This window comes from Lissotriton helveticus, chromosome 1_1 (assembly GCF_964261635.1).
Source record: "Lissotriton helveticus chromosome 1_1, aLisHel1.1, whole genome shotgun sequence".
NCBI classification, from domain to species: domain Eukaryota; kingdom Metazoa; phylum Chordata; class Amphibia; order Caudata; family Salamandridae; genus Lissotriton; species Lissotriton helveticus.
The window spans coordinates 693,213,455-693,220,479 of record NC_136057.1 but is presented as its reverse complement, the minus strand read 5'-3'; the positions used below and the strand labels follow the sequence as shown (position 1 = coordinate 693,220,479).

Below are 7,025 nucleotides of genomic sequence, written 5' to 3'. Positions count from 1 at the left end.
TACTGGCTGCACTCTCAGCTGGCTGTACCAAGGCCACAACCAGCTGAGTGTCATCTGCGTATGACGCAACCTTCACCCCATGTTTATCGGTAATCTCAGCCTCAGGTACCACATAAAGATTGAAAAGGGTCGGGCTGAGGCTGGACCCTTGAGGGACCCCTTGTTTCAGGCTTATGGATTTTGACCTATAGGGTCCCTGTGCTACTTGGAAACTACGGTCATGGAGAAAGGATTCCATCCATTCCCATGCCTTACCAGCCACTCCTCCCCTTTGTAGACACTGCAGCAAGGTGTGATGCGCTACAGTGTCAAATGCGGCACTTAACTCAAGTAAAATTAGTGCAGCCGTTTGACCCTCATCCACGTGTCTGCGAAGAGTCTCCGTGGAGAACAGCAGAGCTGACTCCGTCGAATGGAATGTGCGGAAGCCAGATTGCGTGGGATGGAGCAGCATATGAGTGTCAATATGGGCAGTCAGTTGTTGATTGACCACCTTCTCCGCAATCTTGGCGAAGTAGGGTAGTAGCGAAATGGGGCCCAAGTTATTTAACTGCTCCATACTGACATTCAGCTTTTTTTTTAAAGGGAGCACCACGGCCTCCTTCCAAGTTTTTGGCACTCTGCCTGAACTGAAGGAGAGTTCTAATAGATGACTGATAAATGGTGCTAAGGTCTCATTGCTCCTTCTTAGAACTTTAGCAGGCGCATGATCTTTGGGTAAGACAGATTTCATACTAATCGCTATCTTGCTCAACGTATCCCAAGCTGGGACCCTAAAGGCCATCAGACAATCTGTCTCAGTTATGCCACTGGGTGTCTCATCTATCGCCTGCCCATCCCTGCCTTCCACAGGGAAGGTTGAATAGATCCTCTCCACCTTATTAGCAAAAAACACTGCCACCTGATTACAGGATACCACAGACCCTGTCACCGATGCCTCTATGCTAGATAACATGGATATTTCTTTATAGACCAAAAACAGCTCCTTAGCTGAGCTGTCCGCCTTTTCTATCCTCTCAGTGTAGTAGGATGACCGTGTTTTCCTAAATAGGGCATGATATTCCTTAAAGCTGGCTTTATATTCAGTTTCATGTATTAGCAGATAGTCTCTTCTCCAGCGTCTCTCAAGGCGCTTACATGTTGTCTTCGCCTCCCTCAACTCAACTCCAAACAATGGGGCTGATTTCAACCGTCTCTCTGGCCCTTTGCTAGACCAGGATGCCGTGCTGTCCAGAGCCCCCAAAATGCGCCTATCTAGAGCCTCACAGGCTGATTTTATCTCTAGCCCACCCAGAGGTCCTCCGCGCACCAGGGCCGAATGAAAATTCTCCGGTATTTTATCTGCTGGATCAGGAGATGGTCGGACCATATGACTGGTTCCAGGGGTTCAATTTCTACAGTCTCCCAATTAGCAAAAATTGAGTCCAGTAAATGGCCCAACTGATTCGTAGGGAGCTCAGATTTTAACAGCATCTGCATAGTTGCTAACTCTTGACGGAGCTCCTGGGCCACAACATTGGAGACGTCATCCAGATGCAGATTTAGATCCCCCAACAAAAGTAGCTTCTCATATCTGAGGGCAGGCTGCATTAAACTATGAATAAGACTTTCCGCAAATTGCGTTGCGACACCCGGGGGTCTATAAACTAAAAAAAAACCCTTAATAAATAATAAATAAATAATCCACATTTGTATAGCGCACAATCACCCGTTAGGGTCTCTAGGCGCTGGGGGGCCGTCGGGAAGATTAAGCAAGCTATTGCCCAGAGTCGCATGGTGCTGGGCTAACCTGCCGCCGGAGCCCGGGATCGAACCCTGATCCCCAGATTCCAGCGTCAGTCGCCCTGGCCGCGGCGCCACACCTCTCCCACACTTAGAGACCGTGACAGAGAAAAAGCCTGCTTCACTGTCAGCAATATCAACCGGTTCTAAAGTGCACTGTATATTGTGTTTGTAGATTATGGTGATCCCCCCTCTCCTCCCCGTGGATCTGTCCATTCTACATAGTCCATAACCACGGGGGAGGGCCTCTAAGATTTCCGGGGCCGACTCCTTATCAAGCCATGTCTCTGTAAGGAAGAGTATTTCCACCTGACTATCCACCAGATAGTCATGTATCTCAACTCTGTGCTTCCTAAGAGATCTTCAATTGATCAGGGCACAGCTCCGTAACTGCCCAAAGTCCCTGATCCTTAAATGGGGATTAACCGTAAAGGGACAATGCCTGCATCTCATGTTCTTCTCGGTTCATACTCTGTTTGCAGTAGTCCTCCACCCTGGTACATAGAGCTAATAGTTCCCGTTGAGCGTACGGCTTTCCTACCTTGAAACTTGCAGGGGTTCTGGCCCTGGCCGGGTGCAGATGGGCTTGCCTTTGGCGCGCCCGCTGCGCGCATCCGCTATGCGGTTGCTGGGGCATGTGAACTTTATGCCGGATCTCGCCTGCGACTAGAGCGCTAACTGCATTAGGCGGAAGTGCCTGTCTCTCCCTACCCTGCCCTCCGCGCAACGGTACGAGCTACCGCGTCAGATCAGGGCGGGAAGTACACAGCACCGAGCTCAGGCCTCCGCGTTAGGGTGAGTATTCACTGTATCCCCCTAATCCTTTCCCAGCGTCCCCGAGCAATTTCCAGGCTCCTCCACCCAAGTTAAAATGCAGAGAAAAATGCTTTAAATGCTTTAAAATAAAATGGTAAAAGTAATGGCACTGGGAACCTGTGTGGCCGTACAGTGATTCAGGAGGACACTGCCACCGCCATCCTTCGCAGTGCCGCCGCCAGCCCAAGCGACCTTTATGCCGGATCTCGCCTGCAACTAGAGCGCTAACCACAGTAGACAGAAGTGCCTGGCTCTCCCTACCCCGCCCTCCGCGCAACGGTACTAGCTCTGCGTCAGACTAGGGCGGGAAGGACACAGCATAGAGCTCAGGCCTCCGCGTTAGGGTGAGTATTCACTGTACCCCCCTAATCCTTTCCCAGCGTCCCCGAGCAATTTCCAGGCTCCTCCACCCCAAGTTAAAATGCAGAGAAAAATGCTTTAAATGCTTTAAAATCAAATGGTAAAAGTAATGGCACTGGGAACCTGTGTGGCCGTACAACGATTTGGGAGGACACTGCCACCGCCCTCCTTTTTCAATCTCTGCCACTGATGGATGTTCTCTGAAAAGGGTGCTATTTCATTGAAGATAAATCTGTCCTCAAAAGTCCCCATGAAGATATTTGCCACATTTCTGACACACACTGCCCCCATACTGACTCCCTGGACTTGTTTGTAGATGGAATTATTACATTCAAAGAAGTTTTCGTTAAGAACTACTGCCAGGCATTCAATGATAAACAGATGGTCATCCTGACTGTCACTTCTTTCCAGGGTCACTTTGACTGCTTCGAAGGCTTCACGCTGAGGCATATTTGTATGAAGTGCCTCGATATCCATCGTGACAAGCGTATCAGTGTTGGAGTTGAACGGTATTCCTTCAATTTTGGATATCATGTGTCCAGTGTCTTTAACACATGCTGGAAGGGCGGACACCAAGGGTTTAAAAAATATGTCAACGTATTTGTACAGTGGTTCAGTTAAAGACCCGATTATGGACACAATGGGTCTAAAAGGCGGTTTGTTGGGGTCTTTGTGAGTTTTTGGCACCCCTTAGAGTACAGGAATCTTAGTATAAGATCTATTCAAAAACTCAAATTCTTGTCTACAAATAGTGCCTCTGTCCAAGGCCCTGTCTATGATGTGGAGGATTTCTTTTTTGATCCTCTGTTCCGGAAAGTGACTCATTTTGGTGTAATGCTCTGGTACCCCTAACAATCCTGAGAATCTGTTCCTTATAGTCTTTCGTATCTAGGACAACTATGCCGTCACCCTTGTCACTGGGTTTAATTACTGGGTTTAATTGTGACATCTCGATTTTTGCGTAGTTTGTTGAGGGCATTGTATTCATCAAGGTTGAGGTTATATGTGGGTTTGGGGACAAATTTCAACATCGATTGAATTTTGTTGAACACAGTCTTTTCAAATATGCCCACTCCTGGGCCTAGCTCATCAAGAGTGGGAATAAAGGTAGAAGGAGTTCTAAGTCCTGATCTATTGTCGTAGATGGGAGCCACCATATTGTCAAAAAACTTTCTCAATCTAACTTTTCTAAAAAATGAGTTAATGTCCCTACAGAGTTCAAATGTGTCAATATTAGCCCTAGTTACAAATGATGATCCCCTAGTGAGGAGTTTAAGTGAATTATCATCAAGTTCCACTTGGGAAAGATTAAATACCGGGATGGAATCAGTGCGGGACAGAGAGCTTAGTACCTCGAGTATTGATTTTGCCTGGTCTGGAGGAACTGAGGGTGGTTGTCTGAATGTTGATAACGTTCCCTCGTTTGGTTTCTGAACCTCACTCTTGGGGTACCACGGCGCTGCCCTTAAAAAACATTTGTTTCAATTGGGCCCTTCAAAAGCCTCTCTTCTATTCACATAGGTGTCAAAAGAATTTGAACCACCTTCTCCCTCTGATTCAGAGGTGTCAGAAAATGCAAGGATTTTTTTTATTTGTCCAGTGTTGGTGGTCCCCCTGATTGCCACTTTCTCTCGATGTATTATAGTACTGGGCTCCCAAATAGGGATATACTCTTTCTTCTGAGAAGTATTGTATATCTTTATTAAGTTTGTCTGTCTTTTACTTGATGAGCTATTGACTAAATGAATCTAATTCCAAGTTAGCCTCTTCCCGTTTCTTTTTGGCGTCCTCAATGGGGTTATTCTTTACCTGCCTGAACTGCCAGCAATCTAATTTTATATCTGCCAGCCTTGAATATGTATGAAAAAGTTGTGACATACCTCCCAGGAGCAAAAGGTATGATGACCTGAATGGGAAGAAACGTCTCTTCCTAACTCCACAGAATATGCAGGGTGGGGGCTGTGGGCATTCTTTTTGATACTACAATGTTGCAACCTGCTAGACAGGTCAGTTGAGCCACATGTAACCCTTTGGACACACTTGAAAGAGAGACACCAGGATGACAAGGAAATTCATGTGTGTCCACTGTATAATTACTGGAGGACCAGGGGGGTTTCTTTTTTTTGGGTGTGGGGGCATTGCCTGCTTGTTTTATTGCAGCAACCAATTTCAGCATGAGTGAGGGTGGACGTGGGTGGGATTGGGGCATAACTGACACAGTTTCATAGTGAGAGCTTGGCCTTGGAGTGAAGTGCACGTGTCGGGCTGGACAGGTGCCTTTCTATGCCCAGCCCAACATGCGTATTAGAACCCTCTCCTATTTGCAGAACTATAGGAGGTCGGGAGATTACAGCCACAGTGCCAAGCCTCCTAAGGAGCACTGGGCTCGCCTGACCGAGCTAATCCTTGTGCTGTCCACATGCTGTTAACTAACAAAACAGCAAGGGAGCAGCGTCTAGATTGACTCAGAGTCAGGAGACAGGGGGGAGGGACTGGAGGGCAAGCTACTCAACAAAGCCTGGTCACAAGGTTCCATTATGACGCTTGGAGGCAGCTCCTCTTGGATTCTGAGCAAGAAATGTTCCGGTAAAAACCGTGCCATCTCAAGAAAACAGGATAGTTTAAATTGCTTTGTATTTGCATTAAATCAGCATGGAATCACGGGGGAAAAGTGTTACTAGAATGACAACGCTTAGTCTCCACCTGTTTCCCTTGTTTTCTGTACCATGAGTCCCCTACATGTTGGCGTTTTTTAACTTTACAATTACTTCACAAGTTCACAACTCTGTGCCTAATGACTTTGTTAGCACATCAGCCTTCTGTGTGCTGTGTCTGTGGAGTGTGCCTGTCATGGTGGTGCAGCCTGCGGGTGGAACTCTCACCTTGGCTAAGAGCGGTTTATCAATATCTCCTCAGCAGCCACCCAGGGCCTGGTAATTTGGTAATTACCTCGCAAAATGACAATGAATCAATACTACAACTCCAAGAATGCAACAGCCTGTTGGAGGAAATCCTTGATTGGCCTATGGTCTTCCTGATGACATGGAGTAGCCCATCTCTGTCCACTCGAGACAGTGGTCAGACTGTTCTGTGGGTGGTGTCTGATTCTCCAACCATTCCACCTTCAACAGTGAGAAGTTGCCAGAGGTCCTCCCCCTACAGACATGGACCAAGAATATCAACAATGTCTCCATTAGCTTGGATATCCACAACATGAATTTCAGTGCTGTCTACCCTGCTGGCATCTTGCTTGTGTGCAATACCTGTGTGGCATAACAGAAAAACACACACCCAGCATGCATAAATGGGCAGTCAAATGGCAGAATTAATCTGTAGTTATAAAGCTTCAGAGGCTAGAGCGAGAGCGAACAGCCAACAAAAGCAGGAGAGACAGTGAGACCCCCAGAAGAGGGGGAAGTGAAGCGCAGGCGGGACCTTGAAGCTAAAAGATTGCAGCGAATGCAAGAGGCAGACAAGCAGCGAACGCAACATCTTCAGCAATACCACAGAGCTATGTGGCAAAATGTGTTAATGAGCCCCCAGAAAACCACCACGGTCTTCTCATCCAAGAACGTGAGGCAAAACGGCTAGAGCGGTGGCTAGAAAAAGTGGACATGATCCTGTGGGAGCAATTTGGACAGGACCCCTCTGCTATGGCAGCATTGCCCGCTTAGAAGAACTTGTTCTAAATTCCTGTCAGTGGTACTGAGTAGGCCTGGGCAGTAAATTCCGTTCCACTCGCTGAATTTGCGATTTTTGGGTAATTTCACTTCAAATGGTTTTTGAGGAGCAGCAAAGTAATGCCCTGCAGTTCAGTGTGGTGGAAGACTTTCAACATCTTGAAAAGTCCTTGACACATTCAGGACCTGTTTGCAGTAAGACAAAAAGGAACTGCTGCAAAAGTGGGTAGACTTCCCACACAAGGAACTTTTACCCAATTGGTTATGGTGGGTTCACAAATTATTCCCACTCACTAGTTAGTGCCAGGAATAAATGGGGCACCTCCAGGCACCCAATGCAGAACACTTTCTGAATGTGCAGAAAATCAAGAGAGTGCTAAACTTGTT

The 7,025-nt window shown here is 47.2% G+C and overlaps 1 pseudogene; it reads left to right on the top strand.

Annotated features, from left to right (window-relative positions):
• The first annotated feature begins 4,943 nt into the window (after positions 1 to 4,943).
• Positions 4,944 to 6,632, top strand: LOC144762688 (zinc finger protein 821-like; annotated as a pseudogene).
• Positions 6,633 to 7,025: the final 393 nt, after the last annotated feature.